Below are 22,797 nucleotides of genomic sequence, written 5' to 3'. Positions count from 1 at the left end.
GAAGATGAAGACTGAAATATGACTTAACTGATGAATCAGTTATAAAATGCTTGATTTTTGGGGATGATACCGTTATTAGAAAGTAGAAAATTATGATCCCTTGTGTGTGCCAACAATATGTAACAGGTTATTTTACAATCTAAAAATAAACTTTATTGTCTAAAATGACATCAGTACAACTTACTTAGGAATTAAATGAAATTAAAATCATCCCCAGCATCTCTTTCTGCATTATAAACCTCTAAATGAAGAAAAGAAATAAGTAACGTAGGATGTTGAGATTAATCTGCCAGGTAATCTTACAAAAAGTCTTCTTTTGTTCAACAAATGGTCCAAAACTTAAAGAAACTCAATTTACTATAATGAAGGACGAGAAAAAGCGACATTTTTTTTACATTTGAGAAGCTGAAACTGTCAAATACTTGCATTTTATTTTGAAATATGACCGCGAGACAGCCGTAACAATCGTAATAAACCCTCACATTGATTGTAACACAGGTACTCCAGCCCCGATGTGTTGTCTCAGATAAAAATGGAAATGGTTTACCAACAGATCTGGCTCGATGTGATAACAACAACCTCGACCGTGTTTCATTAACATCCGTATCAGATGTCTGATCGGCTCTGTGATTAAAACTACTGCACGTCACACGATCTCCCCCCCCCCGTCAGACCTCTCCAACACGCAACTGCCGCCGAGGGTTCAAAGCGCTGCAGCGAAACAGGTTCAACGTCTCTGTGGTCGTACTTCACAGCCACGTCGGTCTGCGTAAACATCCTGTCATCTTGGATCAAACTGCAGCGCGGCTCAGAAAGTCATTAGGAGTTTTCTGTTTTTTTTTTTCAGCGCGAGCTACAAAGCCAGAATGTCGCAGAGCACGTTCCATTGTGTTCCAGTTTGTAAATAGATCAAAATGTCAAAGCTTTAGTCGTTTGTGTCGCGGTCGGACTGGATCAGGAAACAGGAGCTTATTAACTTTTCAAGTTGCGTCGCCCCCGGGGGACAGCGGCGCAAACGCCAACAGTATTTATCGCTAAAAAGGTCCATAAGTCATCCGTTTTTTTGAATTCTTTAACTTAAATGGGTTTAACTGGTAATGAACAGTCTCTGTGTTGTTCTGCTTTAACTTATTAACTAAATAAACTTTCAACAAGAACCGAGTCGCCACAGATGTCTCAGATACTACAGATTGCATTTCGGTTGTCAGATGCTTGAAAGAAGCTGTAAAACAATAAACATGTTGGAATGATTCATAAAAATAAAACCATAAACCTTAAGTTCTCCGACCAGTAACGGAACAAGGAGCATGTTCAAGCTTTTGTAAGTGTCAAATGTACATTTATGCAATTAGACTTTGACATAACTTTTCCTCTTCAGCTAACTGTCACTGTTCCTGATTCTTTTCATGATGACTCGGTTGATCTTTAGTCACTACATTCTGAAGAACACTCATCGTAATTTTCCCAGAGGCCACGGCGAGGTCTTCAGTTTGTTCCTTTCCTCCAATCAACAGTCCAAAACCCAAAGAGTATTTCATTACTTCCATAAATAGAAGCGAATCTTCACAAATCTTTGCACAAGAAATCAGCTTCTCTCTGTCACTAACAGCTGGATGTATCCCATCATGCACGTCAGCGGCGGCGTATTAATACACATTTAGAAGCCAAAAAGAGTCCCAGTGTGAGACCATTTATTTTCATTGTGATTAGAGAAATGGTTGCCCGGCCACCCGGGAGCCTTATCCAGGGGCCAGATTTGGCTCACAGGCCGTAAATTGAATATCACTGACTTGGAACAATGTTCCCTGTCTGGTTTCCTGAAAGAATTCAGTCATTGTGAGTTTGAAACTGGATAACACTCGATACAATCATATCTGTTTCACACCGTGATATCCAGTTGGCCGTGTGACAGGAGCCGCTGCACTGCGGAGGCCGGCAGCGCTCAGACGGCCCTGCTGAGGAAGCCCGGCCGCGCTCAGCACGGATGTAACTCGTCTCAGCTTTGATCACAGGTTACCAAGGCGGGGGTCACGGAGGCGACGCAGCTCGACAGCAAATACTGGAAACATTTCAACTGTCGTCAGCGTGTCAATCTCATCTCCCCCTTCTGTCGCAGCCTAAAATCCACAGTGATGAAACAAAGTGCTCTCACAGCAGGAGAGACGCGCTTTAAAGAGGAAGACAGCCGGCTCTGCAGACGAGCGCTACAGCTGTGCCATCCGTCCTCCGAGCCGCTGCAAGATTTTAAAATGAACGTCGGCGCCGAAGGAGAACATAACTTCTGATTTTTGTTTGGCACGAATTCCTGGCGGCTCGTTTGAAAGGCTGAGCACATCAATCATTGACTGACTTTTAACGATCCGCGTGGAGATTTCTGATATCGCCGGGGCGATTGTAGTCGGATATGTCAAAGTGTCCTGCTGTCAGATAAGTGATGAGGACTTTCTGTGCGGAAGGGCCGGTGAGATCTGTTTGAGGAAGTCTAGGAAGAGCGCTGACGGTTGTATAGCAAAATATGTTCAAATACATTTTTCTAACAGGATCCTTCAGATGAACGTCGCCCGATTGATCTCGTATCATTCATACGACTAGTAAACCCGGATACAGTTCATCGTGGTAGACGCCACGCATAGTAAGAGATAGGCAACGTGCCTGGGGTGTTAAGTGATTAATAAATTAGTGGATGGACAGAAACATTTCAATTAAAAAGCAAAAGTGTCAAATATGTTCCGGTTCCTGCTTCTCAAATGTTGCAGCAGCCTTAACAAATCACTCTGGATGCGGATTAGTCACAGTGCGAACAGGGGATCATATAAATGTGATTTAAAAGAATGCAATTAAAAGATAATATAATACAAATCCAGCTAATACAAACATCAGAAACTTCTACTCGAGCTGTACGTGCGTACTCCAATCAACTCCAAATAAAACCAAAGGAAAAGAAAGCAGCTCTGAGAGGTCAGCCGCCGTAACCAGGAACAATATCAGGCCGCAAAAAACACTTTCAACTCTCTGCCAACTGCGGTTTTGCGCTTTTCCGCTCGAGCCTCCCCTTCTGACCCCGAGCGCGCCTCCTCGGCTTTTAATGCGCGCGTTGATCTGATCGCACGAGAGCGAGTGAGACGACCGAGTATCAGCCGAGAGCTGCAAAAAGAGGAACATTTTGTGTTTTGCTGCGACGAGGCGAAAAAAAACCCACTTCCTTTCAATGAATGAGAGAGCTGTCCAAGAAACCGCACAGTTTCACAAAATACCACCCACTCTATCTGCACGATGCTGCAACCCGGCATTACATCTGCGCCTTGTTTATGCCGCGCTGCAGTAAAACCGTATGGTGGGGAAGAGCAGGGAGGCATAGAGCAACATAAAGCCTGTGCATTAGAGAGACACACCTCCACCGCTGCACTGTGACCCGGCCGAGCCCGCTGAGCCCGCTGAGCCCGCCGGTATTGCAGGTAAAGCCGCCTCTCACAGGATTGAGAGAAAAACCACAAAGTAAGCCAACAAGACACAAACTAATTCCACCTGGTATTAGCCGGCGTCATTATTCGGATATTGTTTCCTCAGTTCCTGGAAATGTCATTTAGCAGCATGCTAATTAATCCCCGGCTTCTTTGCGGAGTAAAACCAAATTGCCGGTACTCATTTCTGTCTAGACATCCGAGAGGCTCCTCCAGGCTGCTTATTAAGTTTGTTTATTGATCACCGAGAAAAACGCTGACTCAAATGTCACAAACACAGGAGGAGACAGCAGTAATACAGCGACAGTTTGTGCGCACATCCGTCTGACTGTAATGGTTTCACTTTAAATGTCACCGTGTGTCTCCTGTCTGCACAGCATTAACGGTCGTAAAGCCTACTTCTTCCGGTTAGCGGCGGGCAGAGGCTCCCCCGGACGGCCATCTGAGAAATTCAATTCGCTCAAATTGGAATTGAGGTTTTAGTGCAGGGAGCTGTCCAAAAAAGCGAGCGCTGGGATTACCCGGCCAGGTGGCGAGTCAAACTGTCGGAGAATAAAAGTAATTTGGCCGCTGGCTCGCCGCCCGCTCCCAGTTTGTCCCGTCCTGCTGCACGGATCGGAGAGAGACGTTAGCAGAGCTCCCAGATTATCCCCAGTGTGAATGTGCCTGTTTGTGTTTTGCGCGCATGTTTCGTTGCGCGTTTGTCCATGTGATTAGGTGCGTGCATGCTTGCATTTGTGTGGCCAGGTGGGGGTTGTGTGTGTGAGTGCATGTGTGTGTGTGTGTGTGTGTGTCAGAGCGGGAAAAGTGATTCCCCTGATGGGCACGACAGCTGTGCAGGGAGTGGCCCGGCTCGTTGTCTCTGCCACCTGAGAAGCCCCGGGGCGGGATGTGTGTGCGTCGGCGTCGGCGTCCACGCTCACCTCTCACCGCCCCCGAAAGAATCCGCTTTGCTTTGATTCATGTGCCGGCTCCTTACAACGGTGCAAACACTGATAATGTTTATGTTTAAAGTCTTTCTGCAAGGTTCTGATTTTGGATCTTGTTTGTTTCATCAGCAAAGAATGAACAAAAATCTACAAAACGCTGCTACATACGCAGTGGATGCAAAGTAAACAAATGGAGCCGTGACGTCATCGTCAGGTTGCGCCTTTTCTTTAAATTTCCCCTGGCGCGCTCGTCACTTTTTCCATCCCAGCTAACCCTCCTGACATTTGAGCAGGCGACACCTGTTGCTCCTCATGTCGATGCATCAGATACATATTTTATCGTCGTTCATACGCCTCTCGTTGTGGATGCAGGTTGTAAATTAATTCGGCTGCCGCTCGAAACTGCTTCTGCCTTCTCAGCCAATAACAGCTGATTACAGCCCTCCACTGACTCGCTGAGTTTCAGGTTTGAAAAGCTCGAGTCGACCCAACACCGGAACCGGAAGATGTCGCTTAAAGACAACTGCTACACATCTGTCTACTGCAGCAGCTGCGATGTGAAAAAGACGGTCAGTCCGCGTCAACGCCACTGTGAGGGCGAAAAGGTGTCGACTGTCGGTGAGGTCACGCATGTTAGCGTGTGGACGGCAGGAATGACTGTGCAGGATGATGCTCTCGAGGGGGGAAAGAGCGCTGACTGGGACCCGTTCAGAGAATAATTTTTTTTACGGGATATTAAAAGTGTGATTTGTTTGTTCATATTCAAAGTTATGTGTAGGCAATGTATGCGATCACGCCGATGAATCACCAAGAAAATGCAAAGTTTCCTGACGTGCGATTTGGTTTGTAAATGAAGGCCGGTGCGACACGTAAACCCGTCCCTATATGCTCTACAACCAACGTGCTGTTCAGGTGTTGGAGGGAGAGAGCCGTGCTCGTGTGTCTTCCTGAGAGAGCTGCACACTCTCGCTGCAGATTGCACCACTCCGTACTGCATTTTTGTTCACTTTCCAGTTCACCCTGCGGACCTGACAGGCAAAAAGCGCCGGCAGCTGCCATGTCAGTGAGCCGCACATATGTGCTGCTGTGTGTGTCTCGCATGTACAGTACGTCCAGGACCCCGGCAAACAAAATCTGATATCTGCACCTGTGGAAAGGAGACACTGTGTTCCAGCCCCGGAAAAATAAAACCAACCCCACGTCCCCAGCGGTCTTTTGACTTTGTGACACTATGGAGGTAACTGTACACTCCCCACGATGTAGGTTCACAGTTAATCGAGTATGTGCAGGAAGCGGGAACACAGGAGGCATGTGAGGGTGTGCACAAAGCGAAGAAAACTCACCTCGGTGGTCAGCTGTCGTCACTCCACTCTTGTCGTTGTTGTTGTCGTTGCTCTCCACATTTGATCCCAGCCGTTATCCGATTGCGGCTCTCGTGGAACTCTGTAACCAGAGGAGACAATCTGTGATTCCTTCGCTTCTTTGCCAACAAAAGACAAACACTCCAGGGAGTGACAAAAGGCTTACAGTAGGCTCTTGCGAGACGGGGAGACGGCCAAATCCTGCAGATAGCCGCCGCTCCGCACGAGGAAATCCACATGGCCACTGATGCATGCATGTACTGCCAAGCCAGGGAAGACATGGGCGGAGTCTCGAGAGGTTCAAGAGAAGCAGATCTCAGAAGGAGGTGCGAGGTTCTCTTGTCTGTGCAAACCGATGTCAGATTTTCATGTGACCAGCTTACTGCTAAAAGGCTTAGCAGTCTAATCCTTTAGCCAAATGAAGTGTCTAACTTCAGGCTTAGGCTGGCCGGAGGAATCAAAGGGAGTTCATAGTATGAACCTTGGTAGACTTTTAAGAGGCCACGAGTACACTATCTGTTCAGGAATGCACCTATGGAAAGGGATTTCTGCTCGCGACAGGTATTTCCTTAATCATCTCCTTGGCCCGTGCACGGGCCATTATTTACACCTGCGGCTTTAAAACAATAAAAAAGGCCGGAGGTGTTATTAACCTGACAGCTTGGCTAAGTTTAATATCATACCACTCGTACATCAACTCAAGATGTCACAAGCCTGGCAGCCGAGTTGAATAATTAGCTGCCACGTCTCAAATGTCATCAAGGTGGAGATGAGAGATGCAGCTGGGAATGTGACGAGACACGCCGCCGGTTGTGAATGTCAAGTGCGCCGTTGCTGAGAAAGAGCATGCAGCTCTTTGGCGAACCGGCGCAGAAAACCTTGTTCGAAAGAGGGGCTATAAACATAATCAGTCCGTCCTTGATGAACGACTGCTGGAGTAAATGCTATTATACAGAACATCACGTTCAATCTCCTTACGGACAACAGGGCCCGAGCCTGCCTCCTCGCATCGGATCAGAATAAAGGGACTGGGCAGAGGCAGATTGAATAATGCTTCACATCTGCGGCCACACACACACACACACACACACACACACAAACATGCAGTATACACACGTTTATACAGAAACATATTCACAAACAGACAAACACACTGAGGGTTGAAAGCAAAAATCACTCTCAATTGCCTCAATTCCACTGATGACTTTGACTACTCGTCAAGTTAGGGGTGTAAACTTCTTCGAGTTGCGGTCAAAACGAGACACACACAGTCTCCAGCCGACCACCAACTCGCTGTGCCTGCGTAACCAGGAAATAACCCTCCGTACCACCAGGTTGTTCTTGCTGTATTCATCATTCAAAACAGGAAACCAGAAGACTCAGGACTGCGTGTGTACGAACCGCTGTTATGACGAAGCAGGGTTTGTTGCCACCAATGAAAGCCAATGGTTGGAAAAGGTGCTGGCGAAGAGGTGGAGGCCAAAAAATAAAGTAAAAAATAAACTGAGTAGGTGAAGTAAGCTGCCCCCCTGCTGGCTCACTTTGTTCCCCATTCAAAGACTCAAGTCGCTTGCAACATTCCCACACTGAAAGAAAAATCGGAGACTACAGTGTACAATCGTCTGAAAGCACGACTGTGTAATAAAATGAGTAAGTGGCACCTCAAGCTCTACGTATGAGAGGGTGGCGTGTTAGCTGAGAGTCAACATAAGATGAGGAACGCCAACAGTAGCAGCTTCAACTGGCCAACACAGATACTCAAAACACTAAATTAAGAAAGATGAAACCGTTTTTTATTGTAAAACTATCTCAGATTGCTGAAAAAGTACAATTTTATGTCATTTTTTGCTAATTTCACATTTTAGAACCGCTTTCCAAATAAGTTGGACTCGTTGATCCACACTTTCACATCATTACATAACAAGTGTCTGCGTCTTTGGCACGTCGGCCACATTCTTCCCGGTTGTGTCATTATCGGATGACATTCAGCCAAGTAGCGCCGTGGCATTCTCACCTTTCCACCTGACTTGGCAGGCGGCGCGCACACAGGGCCGCTCCTATCTTCCATTGAGGAGATAATCAAATGATTCTTCTTGGATGCACGCAGACGCGTCGACGGCTTCAACAAAAGAGAACACGAAACGGGACCGCTGGCCTTTCTCTAATCAGATTTTTGTTCTCGGTTAGAAAATAAGTGGGTGATCCATTTTCATTTTATACTGACTCTCTGTATTAAGCATTTAACTTACTCAACTAACTTTCCATTTGAAGTCCGTAACAACACTCTGTGATGTCCTGATGTTTTTTAAGTACTATCAAAGTGAAAACAAAGAAGGCACTGACTGCCAGAAGCAGTTCCTTGTAAACAGAAATATATTAGATTTGTTTAAGGTACATTGGATTATCTTATGGTATGCTTCAATCCCTTCTGCGTTATAGAAGGGACATTCTGATGAGTTGATGAGTAGAGGGTTATATTTTCACCCCGGTTCGTTTCTTGGCTGGCACGAAAAATTACCAAATGGATTTCCACGAGACTTGGATGCAGGATGAGTCTGGGCCCAGAATAAAACCCCATTAACTCTTTTACACTTGGTGAGACAAGACATTATTCAACATCTTTGTTCATTTCTCAGGGAACAACGTGTGGATCTTGATAAAATTTCCGGCGCTGGTATCTATGAGTTATTAAATAGATGCAGCGCAGTCTTCAACAAACCCAGGAAAGACACAGTTGAGTCTTCTGAACGGAACTGACTGAATCATCACTGTGAGTTTCCTATTTGCTCCACCGACTTGCATCTCTCTCTAAAATAGAACAGTGCATATACTGTAGATGGGCTTGAGTGCTGTCAGGTTTAACCTTGCCTCCAAGCAGCTGGCCTTCTTATCTCTCCCGCCTGTGCCGATGCATATTTATCCCTACCCGAGTGGCTGAGAGCTGGCTTAGCATATGGATTAGCCAGGCAGAGAATCAGATGCGTGGCCACACTGAACCGCAGTCATCCGGCAAAGAAAACAAACGCGTGGCGTCGCTTTGAGAGACGCTCACCTCAGATTGGACTTATGGAGGAGGTCGGCTGAGTGTATCCTGACATTAATGCTCCAGTTTACAGCCATCCTTTGGTAAACCATCCCACTGGTGGATCGGACTCAAACTGAGAGATCATTATGGAAGTGAGGGTGGAACCCTTTGACCCTTCTGGCGGATTCTGTTAAAAATTAAAGGCCCTCTATAAGCTTCAGGGCCTGTGGAGGTGTGAGTTAGCATACATCTTAGACTTAATCAACAATAACTAGAATGGCACTCAGTGGAGCGCATACGTCTGCCAAAACCCAACAGTCTTCCTTTAATACAAATTAATTCAAGCCTAATCCAATATTGAACCAGACAGCCCGTCATCAACCACCTAGAACTCCCATTTAAACTCACCAGATCTAGGATGAGCATCAACTTGCACCCACACACAGATAACAGCCACCAAACGAAAATGTGAAAATAAATGTTAAAGGAAGCAAGATATGATTCATTTGCCTTGTTCCGCACCAATCAACTAAACAACCAAACAACCAACCAATTAACCAGCCGGCCAACATGTCAGCCAACCAATCAACCAAACAGCCAATCAACCAACCAACTGACTAACTAACCAACATACCGGCCAATCAATCAACTAACTAACCAAACAACCAGCTAATAAACCAACCAGCCAACCAATCAACCGACCAACCAGCCAATCAATCAATCAACTAACTAACCAAACAACCAGCTAATAAACCAACCAGCCAACCAATCAACTGCCCAACCAGCCAATCAATCAACTAACTAACCAAACAACCAGCCAATAAACCAACCAGCCAGCCAATCAACCAACCAACCAGCCAATCAATCTACCAACTAACTAACCAAACAACTAACTAACCAAACAAGCAGCCAACTAATCAACCAGCATACCATACCAATACAGGTGATAACATAACTTGTACAAAGGAGATAATTACTCAAAAGATAATCAGTTAATCTAAGTTAGGTATCAAAAAGTCTATTTTTGGCATCTGTATCGTATCGGCTCTGGGATCAAAACAATTCAAATGATATCCAGCCCTACTCTGCACCACACCTTTATTTGTGGCATTGACGTGCACTGTCAGGCACTGCACCAATTTGTTGTGGTATCAGTAATAGGGGTTATAAATCAAAGCCACAGGTAAACATCATTACTTCACTCATTTGTTTGAGCAAATATAAGATAAGCTGGGAACACTGATCCCGTGCGACAGAATCTGAGCCATTCGTAATCATGTTCCTGCCTCCGAGCAATGATCACTGTTGTGAGACCACCAACGGTCACCAGGAAGTTCAGAGGGACAGACGGATACTCGAGACAGAAGAAATAACAGAAAAACAAGAATAAAGATTACTGCTCTTTCTCAACTAGTGAGACGTGCCTCCACACGAGCTCGTGACATGTTTTAATGCGAACCGACATACAGGCGCACCGGCGGGGTCGACACATGATGTCGAGGTTCAGCAGAGGGCCATGACAGATTAAGGTATGCAACCTACAGCAGGATTTAAAACGCATTATAGAATATTAGTTGTTCCTGGAAGCCCATATTACGACTGTGACCACCGACCACATTCTGAATATAAGAAGGGGAAAACATGAAGCCATTTCATCCCAGCACACAGATATGTCTCTGCAAGTTAAATCATACGCTGAGGCAGTCACTTAAAGACATGACATCTAACATTTCCTCATTAAGATGTCAAAAACCCAAACCTAAAGATGAAACCTTTGTTATGTATTTTGTTGGGATGTAAACTTACAGTGACCCAGACGTTTCCAACAATGTTGAAACCCAGATACTCATGACAACGTTGACAGGTTGCGTCATGAGGTCGCCTGTCGCTATAACTGCCAAGAGAGAGTGGGGAAGGAAGTGTGACTAAAACGTAAAGCGAGTGTAACTTTAAAAGCATGATCTCATCTGAAGATTTCCCGCCTGAGTCACATCAGATGCTTTTTCATCACCAATGCTGGTTTTGATACCGTTCTACCAACGTCATGAGTTTTGTGTTGATGACAGAAAAAAAACACACGGAGACGATGAACAATCCGTGACGCAAAACTTTGTTTCAAGGAATCGTTTGACATTTTTCAAATTGCGCTCATTTGATTTCTTTCCCAAGAGCACGATCATAACATTATGAACTTAAGCTAAAGCAGATATTTTTTTAACAAAGACATAAAAGATGGCTCCATGATAACCGTCAAGGAGAAAAAAAACAATCGTTTTTTGCTGGTCACCATTATTATCTTAAGCCTTTAGCATTTTACATTGCATAAATTATGCTTTTATATATTTTTCTTGATACTCAAAGCTTGATAGATTCTAGTCACTGCATCTCCAGATGAAGAGAAGAGATGCTCTGTTCCTGATTCAGCTTCTGGCAACTTTCCATCTGCAGACCCGGCTTTTTTATTTCTGTTTGCATACGGGTATAAACCCATTATGCAAACTGTTTTCATAAGTAAGCTTTAGGGGCAACAGTGGTTTTTTTATTTCATGAACTTTGGCTCAACTTCTCGCTGCATCTCGCCTTTATGCTCAGCTAACGCTAACCATACACTTAACTCCATTCCGGTATTCAATACACAGAAGAGAGATTATTATTAAACGGCACTTTGTATAATGAGTTTTAATGTTCTGCATCTCGGCTAGAAACATTCTTTCATCCGTCAGCAGACACATCGCTGATAATGTAATGTAAACTAGTGGAAAGCATTCACAGTTAACCACGGGAAAGTGAAATAGAACAACAATCTCACAGAACGTCACGGTGCAAGACGGCGAGCCCTGAAGGAGCGTTTTAAAACAGTCGACAGATAAAATCTCTCACAACAGAACGAGAAGAACAGAATGAAAGCCGGCGGGATCACCGGCGGCATTCTTGGACAGGCTACACAAAAAAAGGTGAGATTCCTGCGCTTATGGAAGCAAACATATGTTTCATTTCGACGAGGATGAGGAACGAACGTCCACAGAGTCCGCGGGGCGATTTCTGATTCTCTTTGAAACGCTTAAACTGAGAGAAAAAAAACCTCTCGACTGCAGTTTGTTGCTTTAATTCAGCAGTTTATATAAAACCGCGCCGTTCACCAGAGTCTAAACAAGACGAAGGTTCGCTCACATCAGGCCGAGGTGGTGTTTATGTACGCCTGCCTCTCCGCTCTGCCGTCGTCCTCTTTATAGTGCGAGAGAATGTGCTTCCTATAGGACAGCTGATGAGAAGCATGATCTAAAGACCTCATCAAGCCAAGAATAATAAAACATCTGTTTTATGCGAAGCTCCTTCCTGCTTAATGAGGTATCGTCCCCGTCTTCCCATGTGGGCTCGACAGAGGATGTCTAACACATCAGTATGCCCAGTTCGTCGGCGGACTCTGACACTTTATCTCCACAATAAAAGAATCTCTCCGGTTAGATGACAGCGTCTCCCAAAAACTAGACACGCAGCCGCTGCAGAAGCAAATGTTTAAATTATACTGACAGCACGAGCATAATAACGAACATGACCATTTTCGACAAGCAGAAATGATTGCTGCTCGGCATCCATGACACACATCAGTGAAGATTACTTTTCCCTCGACGCCTCTAAGAATTTGCCGCCATGTCTATAATTTGTAAAGCAAAAATTCCCAAAACATAGTGACGACCGTAATTTCGCCAAACGCAGAGATCATGTGATGAATTCTTCGTCCCGTGCAAATGTGTACGTCTGTGATTCGGGGGTTTGAATTTCTTTACGAACATCTGTTTTCTCTCGTCAGACAACAAACCGAGTGTGAAATCTGATCGCCTCGTAAAAAAACGTCGAACGCAAAGTCGACATCTGCGCCGTTAGATCGGCGTTATTAACATTTAAGCGTGATGACAGGGAGGGTTAGGAGCAGCGAAAGGTTGTCATATTCATGCAGAGCCACAAAGCATCTGCCGCTCCATCCCAATGAGCTGCACATGTGTGTTTACTCCCCCCCGACACATGCGGAAAGTTGGCAAACCGAGTTGAAAACTATATTTAAGAGGTGGCTTCTGATTCACAGACGCATCGCTTCCGAAAGTGGCGCAGTGAGCGTGATGCTACGCGGCGCCTTCGCTTTGTTTTTGGGAGATAGATTCTGATCTGTCGCTACTAGCTGCATGTCACCCTTCCTCCCCTCTCATCCCATTTCTTGTCATCTCTCAATCTGTCCTCTTAATAAAAAAAGAGGTAATAGGTCATTTGTATGCCAGCGAGCAAAACTTGACTTCAGGCAAGTCGGTTAATGCTGAACCCCGCGTTTGAGGATGTCACCGAGGGCTGTGGGGATTAATAACAGGCACTTTACACAAACGAATCACTGAGAAGGGTGTGAATGAACTGCATTGTTTCATTTCCTCCCCTCTCTAGATGACGTCCTTGCCGCGGTGGGTCCACTGCGGCGGCGGTCCTGCCTGCAGTCTGATCCTGAGAGCGGCTGTCACACGGCTACGACTTTCTAATAGAAGTGCTCTCGGTGCCAGAGAAAGGCCTCAAACAGGAAACGGTGCCGGCTCTCTGACGCTGTGCCAAACCACCCGCTGAATCACATCCATCTGTTTGCATATTATGCAAATCGCCCAGAGTTACTTAAGTGTTAAGAGGAGTAAATGTGCGTTTCGCCCGCGTGCGAGGGGAGCTTGTTTTTTCCAAATCAGCGCGCAATCCGCCGTGACACACTAACATCACCGGAGCCAGACGTGCCACCTATAGGACTTCACGTGCACGTCTCAGGCCCTCAGCCGGAGCTGCCTTTCACCGAGTAAAACCCGACTTCCTTTTGTTTTAACTTCGTTAGAGTCGAGAGCAGCATGTATTCCATTAACGCTCATTTCAGCTCTAATCCAATTCATTGTTCCTCCACGCCACTGTGTGTAGAATAAGTCATTTCCACACGGGATTAATCCACTGTGCTTTACTTTTAGACCAGTCTGCTGCTTTGCATACTTTAAAAGCTTAGCTGTTACATGTGGTCTCACACACACACACACACACACACACACACACACACACACACACACACACACACACACACAGAGTGCTGTAACTGAGCCAATGTGGAGATTGATCAGCTGGGCCGTGTCCAAATTAAAGTCCGTCCTCTGCCGACATGCCAAGCATAATAACTCTCTCCTCTCTTTGCACTTTTCCTTGGCAAGGGGGGGAAAGTGGGAAAAAAAAAGAGAAAGAAAACCACTCATGAGAGAGAAGAGAAAGTAAGGAGAAGAAAAGGAGGCGCAATTGGATAATGTCTTGACACCCATCGCAGAAAAAAAAGAAGAAAAAAAAAAAAGGGACGCCTGGCTCTCAGATGTCTGACCCATTTTTCGGCGCTCGCTCTCCCTCCTTCTCTCGCTAATTTCCTTCCTTCCTCTAATCTACAGTAAAAGAAGCCGTCTGACTCAGATTCACTGGCGCTCCCGTGAAAACGCGCTGCCACAGGAACTCAAACACACGTACAGAAACGCCCACGCACGCCGCCTCGCCGACTGTACGCCGCGGCAGTGGCTGGAACGACAGAACAGAGCGCGCTGGGCTGGAAATGACAAACAATTTTTAATTCTCTGTGAAGGGGGTTGATGGGAAATTCAGTGTTTGTGTGTGTGTGTGTGTGTGTGTGTGTGTGTGTGTGTGTGTGTGTGTGTGTGCTGTTAAGAGGCACATGTGCTGTATGTGTCCAACAGTATGCGTAATGAGAGGCCTGCGCTCCAACAGAGACAGCCCAATAATCAATTATTCACTTGCTGGAATCACACTGGCGCTCATTTCTAATAATAAAATCAGTTGGCACGACCGCTTGACGGCCGCCAAAGATGTCCGTTCACTGCAATTCTGAGGACGTAATTGAGCCGCGTTATCCCGCGATGACGGATAAACTTATATGTAATTACACGCAATAATGAGGAGAAATTTCCCCCCCGGTAGCTCCGGTGCATATTTGCATTTTCACATTATACTGTAATTTATGGATGTCTGTATCCGAGCATATGTTGTGCGCAGAGTGGTTTACAGGGCTACTCACATTTATATTCATTACAGTTTTGTTTGTTTTTTTTAATTGCAGTTGTTTAATCGAAAAAGAGCTTTTTCTGCTCCACAAACCCCGGAGAAGCTTTATTCACTGTTATAAATGACAGGAAAGAGACAGATTCTCACATTTAGGAAGCTGGAAACAGAAATTATTTGACATCTTTGCTTGAAAAAATAAATAACAACATAGTTGCCGAGCAGTTCTCATTTGATTGACTGCTCGCTGAGGCGCCCCTGGTTACGGTTTAGCTCCTTTAACTACATCTTCACTGTGATTGGTTGCATTTAAAGGCCTCTGCAAGTGAATTCTAAAAGGGGCAGTTCACCCAAAAGACAGATATTTTCCAGACACTCTTCTGTTGTTGTGTTTCTGGTATGTTACTTTTGAATTTAATGTGATTTAATGTGACCGTGCAACACTTCAAGCGTCAGAAACCGGAACGCCAATAACACCCATTATGTCAGGGTCCAGGCAGAGAGAGGTTTCTTTGTAATTTGGGTTAATACGTTCTTTAATAGCATGCCGACACTGCAACAATAGCACATTTCACATGTTCTGCATTAAATCACCTGTAAAATGAGTTCAACTCCTCAGGATTCCCGTCCTGGATGATTAAGCCACACAAACAGGGTCACAGTGTTAAACAGCGAGCGCGGTTCAGTTCAGAACTCCGAGGCCGCGACTGCCGCACAATAAAGGCAAACTCATGTCTGAATGCGACGCAGCAGCTGAGGGAAATGTTCGCTTGCATTAGCAGTAACTTAACACAGCTCTGATACAGCTGCAAGGAGAGCGAGCGATGAACAGAGGGAGCTGACATCAATGAGATTAAATTACAGTGACGCCGGATTACACGCTGCATCGTTTCCTGTGAATCCCCGCTGCATGAGCAGGCCATATGAATCCTGCAGAGGAATGGCGGACACTGATGCTAAAAATGGAAACTGCCACGCAGGAGGTAACATGAGGGCTGCACAATATGTGCATATAATATCACTATCCTCATATGAGACGATAAGATATCGCTGTATCATGATGTTGCATTAGAAGCTGCATTACGGTCGAGTGATATAATGTTCTGAATTTACCAGACTGTTGTTCTTGTTCTAATACTCGCCTCTACACACTTACTGATGATACTGATGATACAATATCGTCGCAATGGACATTGTTAATATACGGTAGGTTTACTGTAAATTTAGTTTAACTGTAGGTACAAAATATTTCACTGTTAACAGACAATTAAATGCTTTTTAAAACATTTACTAAGCAATTGTTTTGTTGTGAAGTTGCAAGCGATGTCTGTAATCTTTACAAATGCTTAATAAAGTTTTTATTGTGCGTGAGAGTGAAACAACTACTGACAACAAATGAAACTCAGACTTTTTATACTTCCAGTATGAATGAGGCAATAATACAAACTCTAATGTATTTGTCTTTTCCATAACTGAATAAACAAGCTGTTCTCAGAGGAAAATAAGGTCCCCAGAGCACTGTGTGAAGCTAGAAAGGTGGCAGGGTCCGCCACATGTAAACAAAGTAAAACAGTATGATACTACTGTTATGTAGTTTGTTTATGCAACTATTATTTATATACCAGTTATTAAGGATGGTTAATGAAAAATGAGAAGAAAAAAAAAAAGGTCTTTACTCCTAAATGGCGCACGGAAATACAAAATTAAAGAAGAGAAATGACTTCCTGGGAGCTTGGAAATCATTTAAAAACCTCATGGGTTTAAATTAACAGGAATGTCAGGGATACATCATTTGAATCTAATGAGGGTGATCCGCGCAAAACAGCTGGTACGGTCCTTAAAATGCGTCCTGGTGGTCGGTTTAATGTATGATAACGTGCAGAAGCGGCAGCGGACTCAGAGCGCGTTTGAGTGACAGTCTGTGCAAAAACAAAAGGGGGAAGGGCCACGACGGGCCGAGGTTAGGGGGGACCAGGAGTCGCCTTCGGTCAACTAATCCCCGAGTCAGATAAGGGTCAGCCGGCACACTCGTGCTTAGCATACTAGCACACACACACACACACACACAAATACAGGAATAACAAGGGGGAGCCATGGACTGTAAGACATGCACATCATGTGATGGATGTACACAGAATACATGAAGTCGAGCCCAACATGTGATCTGACCACCTTCTCTTTCTGCTCTAATGTTATCCAATGTTATCACACACTCTCTCTCACACACACACACACACACACACACACACACACACACACACACACAGTCCAGCAGGGCCAGCGCCGCCTGCTCTGGCACAGAAGAGGACTACAGATGTGAGAGTGGGGAGAGCTCGCTCCGGGGACCAGCTGGAGCCCGTCCAACCTGGACAAGGGTCAGGGGCAGGACGGAGAGAGCGCAAGCTGCATCTCGGGGGCCTCGGCCAGCTTGACACCCTCGTCGATCACCCCGGGCCTCCGTCCAGGCGACAGTCTGTGAGCGCTCTGTCCGTTGTTGCCCTGACATTTTTAGTCAAGAGCATCGAAAATACACAAATCCCACATGTCGGAATCAGAGTGAAAAATGACGCCGTTACAGTTGAACGACAACTGTTTTGAGAGAGGAAGTCGTTGCAGTGATACAGTACAGGGCTGTTGGCAGCTTCCACGCCGTCGTCATTTCGCAAGTTAAACAGTTGTTGTTGGGCTCGCTGGAGACGGTTTGGACAGAGCTGTGCAAACAGGGCGGCTGGCAGGCCGAGAAATTAACCGTACGTGGCTTTGTGCATGTCCCCGCGTACAGTACCGAGCAAACACTGAGGATCTGATGCAACACGTGCTCTTCACAGGTCTGTGGAAGCCTGAGTGAAGCCAGAGGAGCTGCCAACGCACATAAACTGTGTGGCTGCTGTGCAAAAAGTGCAAAACGCAGGCACGCAGGCAAACTCCCTGAACTTCTGCGTCCAGCGTTGACGGGGTCAGAGATACAGTACACTAACAACAGAGCGGTTGCCTCACGCTATCGCCTCTTGAGTTTCCTCCGACCCTGGGCCAGCTATGTAGGAGGAAACACGAGCCCGTCCTCAAACACCGAACGCACAGAGCCGCTGCAGAGATACGACATGAACACACAACTGCAGCCCGGCTCGCCACCTGCACGTGCACGTGCACATGCGCGAAATAAGAGGCGTTATTTCCAATATCAGCGAGAAACTGAATCCCTGTCAACAACCGCGGGCCAGATTTCTGTTGACTGGCTGCAGTTTAAAACACCTCAGATGAGGAATGTGCGCTTCTGCCAGATCAGCATGTCTCTCGGTGCTTTTCCAAAAAACGTGCACGCACACACACGCACACACACACACACACACAGCCTCAGGGCGTTTGGCATTAAGTTGGCATTCTGGACCTCCCAGCGTGGAGCTTTCTCTCCGCCTCTATCTCCCTCTATCTGGCGAGCGACACGAACAGGTAGAGATGAAACACATTCCCTGGCTCAGGTAAATCCCAGGATTAATGATGCACTCAAGCCGAACAATATCTAGATTGTGCGGCGGGTGGGGAAACTCGGTGATCTCATAATGTAACGCTAATGATTGTTTACAACTCCCTCAGTCGCTCCCAAAATAGTACTTCACATTTTTAAAAGGCTTAATTTCAAGAGTGCTAATAAGCAGCCGACTTCCCCCCCCGGTGCAGCGCTCCGGCGGACGAGGATTCAATTATGCTTGATTGTGTGTGTGTGTGTGTGTGTGTGTGTGTGCGTTTGTGTGTGAAGGGCAGGCAGCCAGCTCCGGAGCGGTTACTGTACCTTTTGTCTGATTGTTTGCCAGTTCCACACCTAGAGCCATTTCCCTGTCAGCGATTCCCGCGCACACCTCTCGCACGAATCACTCGAGACGCAAACGATTCAAAATAAAGTTACGGCACGTTTAAAAATAACCTCTGACATTTGAATTACACGCGTGGTTTTTTTTTGGCAACAACATTACATAATACAGCACAAAACGGTTTTAATCAATTAATCCCCTAATAGGTTTTACCTTGTTATCTTCCCCTTTAAGCAGCTTTTAAGATTGGAAAAAGTCATCTTATCCCACTCTGTCTGACAGTGTCATATAATTAGTGCTGCGACTGATTATTTTCATTAGATTAATCTGCTTTTTTTTTAATTTTCTAGATGAACCGATTTGCCTGTAAAAATGTCAGATATTCAGTTTGTCGCTGCATCTGACAAATTCTGCCCAAATGACTCGCTCCTCTTTCATCGCCGCATTATTATTATTATCATATTATTATCATAATTTGGGTTACTCGCAGTGAAGTGAGAAGTCTCGGATGACAAGTGTGCCAGCGTGTGAGTGTGCAGGAACTGGAGATAGTAATCAGGAGGGGAACGTGTCATCACAAGTCGCTTTGGCATCGCCGCATCAAACAAACTGATGAGCAGGTGACTTGTGCTTCCTGTTCCCATCAGGGGCCCTGCACACACACACACACACACACACACACACACACCTGCAGCTGTCGTGTAATGGCGAGACGATTTCCGCCCCCATCGCTGTTCGATTATTGGATCGGATTTGTTGAATTTCCGCGGCTGCTGCAAAACGACTGCGTGTGACGCAGATGTGGAAAAAGTGGCCGGTCTCACTGAAAAAATGAACATTCGCTCAAAATAATCAAAAGGAAGGGGGAAAAAAAGTCACTGGCGTAAAACGATGGATCCAGCTCGAACGTGATGTCAGAAACAAAAAGATTTTCCTCAAACAGAAAAAGTGCTCGGTAAGCAGTATAAACGCCGCGGCCCGGTGAAGCGCGGGTCACTGTCGGTCACACTCCACAGAAGCCCAACTAAACTCTGAAGTGATCCTTCACCTCACAGACAGTCATAACATAAACCAAAGTCTGCTTCAACATCTCACACACAGTCCTGTTGGCCCGGTCAGACCGGGTTGTGACTGGACTACTGTGAAAACCAAACATGTGACCAGAATCTGGGGCATTCGCCAACTGAGGAAGCAGCTTGCTGTAAATTAATAGGGTATCGGTGTGCAATAAAAGCTAGAAAAGAAGGGGCTTGTCATAACTGAACATATTAAAAACCTTCATATTAAGGCTTGGGAAGCATAATCCCCGGGGTTTAATTACTTTATAATGGCTAATTAAACAACGCAATACCAGTAAGACTATATTGTAATAAGAGATAGCGTACTTGTTCTGTTATTTTATAGCAGAAAAGTGATTTTCAACCACTCTGTACCCCAAGGAGCACTTCTGTAGATGTCAGGGGAGGCATGGAGCTCACACAATTTTATACAACACAATTTACTATTTGATTAAAGGGAAATATTCACATATCAAGTCATCTGAAAAGCCCTAAAGCTGCGAATAAGAGCATGTGGAGACAATGCAGTTGATGTTGTATGTTAGCAAGTGAGCAGGGGAATTGAAATGGTTGGCTAAAATCATAAACAGCCTCAAGAGTTAGCTAACACATCAGAATTTTTGTGAATAATTAGTGAACTAAAACAAAAAAAAAAGTAGGTAGCTAAAACTAATGGATAGGCTGAACTGTTGAAACTGTTAGCTTAAAGTAAACAGTCTCAATAGTTAGCTAAAACAGTAGATAAAAAGCTGAATCAGTTAGCTTAAACTACAAAACAGCCTAAATAGTAAGATAAAGCTAATGGACAAACAGCTAAATTAGCTAGATAAAACTTAAAAAATTCTAAGTAGTTAGCTAAAATTGATATATAGCTTACATGTTTGAAATAGTTAGCTAAAACTACAACGCAGGCTAAATACTTAGCTTAAGCTAATGGACAAACAGCTGAATTAGAATGAATAAAAAACTATAAAATCTCTAAGTTGTAAGCTAAATGATTTAAACAGATTAATGAAATGTATAAATAATAAAAGTAGCCTCATGGATACACAGTAAAATTAGCTTGAATCAATATAAAAATGGTGCAAGTAGGTGTAATATCCAGCTGATTGACAAATCAACCGTATGAGAATTTGTCCACTTATATATAATAAATAGTAATTATAATAGTGAAGAAATTAGTGGGCGGTGTTGTAGCAGGTCTAACTGAGTTCAGGGTTGTGGGGGTCCGTCTGCTGTACAACATGTATAACAGCCTCTTTCACCCCTGACGCCTGTAACTCCACACTGTCTGCAGTGAAAAGTCACGGCCCCTAATGAAAACCTACATGTTTTCTATCCTGAAGGCCAAGAGGTCTTTATTTTTGGTCTCATAATCACGCAGCTATACCGTCGCTAATGTACTTTAGGTGTCTGGTGTGTGTGTGTGTGTGTGTGTGTGTGTGGAGGCTTTTAACCGCAGTTTGAATTAAAAAATAAACAAACAAAAAAACACACAATGATCAAGAGGTGGAGTTTTGGAGGTGCTTGCCAAACCATCAGGTGTTGGAACGACTCCATCCAAGTTTCCTCGAGCATGACAGATTACAAAACAGGGAGCAATAAAAACTCCAGCCTTTTCCTTTTTTTTTGCACTGCCGACCATTCATCCAGCTTCTAATTCAGGCAGCTTCAGGAGGAACTGCAGGAGATGTTTAAGATGCACAATGATATTGTTTACCAAAAAAAAAAAGATTAAAAATAAAAAATGAAATCCGGCTACAGTTTCATTTGCAAGAGCATGGAGTAAAGAGCATTAACCTCTGCGCTTCACGGACGGTAAATGCAGCGCTGACCTATATACAGTGCAGCATGCTGGGAAGAGAAGAGCAGAGCAGCCATAGTGGAAGTTGGGTCCCGGCCAAAAATTCTAATTGTGGGGTTTTATTATAAGCATCTCTTTGCTCTGAGTTATTCATTACCTCAGCAGATTAATACGTTGAAGCGCGGTACATTTCCAAAGAGACGGCAGCGTCACGGAGGAGTTCTTCTGCCTCTCGTCACCATCGTCTTCATCGTTAGAGGCCGTCAGCCGTACTTTCCCCGACCTCTGGCTGATTCTGCTGATACATTTTGTGCACTATATTTACACACAGCACAGAAAAAACTTCATACAAAAGTCCAACAATGATCCGGCTGCAAAATCGGATATTTTGTGGGTTTTTTTACTGTTTGTTTGGACAAAACGACCAACTTAAAGGAAGTCACCGTGGCTTCTCTGGACTTGTAATTGTGGCCGACACATTTTCTCGATCGATCGATTAGTTGTTCGGTCCTTAAGATGCTGCCTGAGGTGACGTCCTCGACCGACGTTCAGACAAAGTGTCACAGAGGCCTCAAGAAAATAGAGAATATTCATATTTAAGAAGCTGAAATCAGAAAATAAAGGTATTGTTTTCTTGAAAATGACTCAAAGCGATTATCAGAATAGTTAACGATCTTGTATTGGTTATCTATTGACACATTATCTCCTGCCGCATCAGTCAAAGCAAAACAATTATCACCCCCAAAGTAAATCTTCAATTATCTGTTTTTTTACGATTCGTATTATCAGTTCCTGTTCTTTAGCGCCGGCACACAAACTCGAGTCGTAATCACACACATTAATTCCTCTCGGGAACTCTGATTATAAACTGATTATCATCTGGCCCCGGGGGCGCGGATACGGAAACTGTTACTGCCAGTTTAATCTCAAATCCACACGAAAGGGAATCCCTCTGTAGGCCGCAGCCACTCGCTGTTTATGGCGCGGTAGGAAGGAAAAAAAAAAAGTGGCCACTTTATTGTCTCGGGAACTGCTTGTTTAATACGTCTGCAAATGTGTAGCGACTTAATTTTTATGCCGCTGAATAAATTGAAGCAGCTCTCTCTCTCTCTCTCTGACACAGAGAGCGAGCGGACGCAGTTCAGTGCCAGCGAATGTGGGATGGACTCCTCCTCGTAAAGTGCTCCGCTTCACCCTGGCAAAAATAAACCTCGCGGGCCCTCGGTGCCAAGTATTCCCGCTGACGAAAAGCCAGTTGTGAGCGGCCCCAGTTGTACCCGGGCA

At 45.0% G+C, this 22,797-nt stretch overlaps 1 protein-coding gene across 1 annotated transcript in view; it reads right to left on the bottom strand.

The window, feature by feature from the left end:
- ormdl3 (ORMDL sphingolipid biosynthesis regulator 3) overlaps positions 1-22,797 on the bottom strand; it is a 146,726-nt gene that overhangs the window by 33,965 nt on the left and 89,964 nt on the right. Inside the window, exon 5 of the transcript XR_003981979.1 lies at positions 5,734-5,833. The gene's annotated coding sequence lies outside the window, so the exon portion shown is untranslated. The remainder of the gene's footprint in view (positions 1-5,733; positions 5,834-22,797) is intronic.

The sequence above is a fragment of the Sparus aurata genome, chromosome 20 (genome assembly GCF_900880675.1).
Source record: "Sparus aurata chromosome 20, fSpaAur1.1, whole genome shotgun sequence".
NCBI classification, from domain to species: domain Eukaryota; kingdom Metazoa; phylum Chordata; class Actinopteri; order Spariformes; family Sparidae; genus Sparus; species Sparus aurata.
Note: the sequence above shows the minus strand (reverse complement) of the source record. Positions and strands in the feature narration are given on the sequence as shown.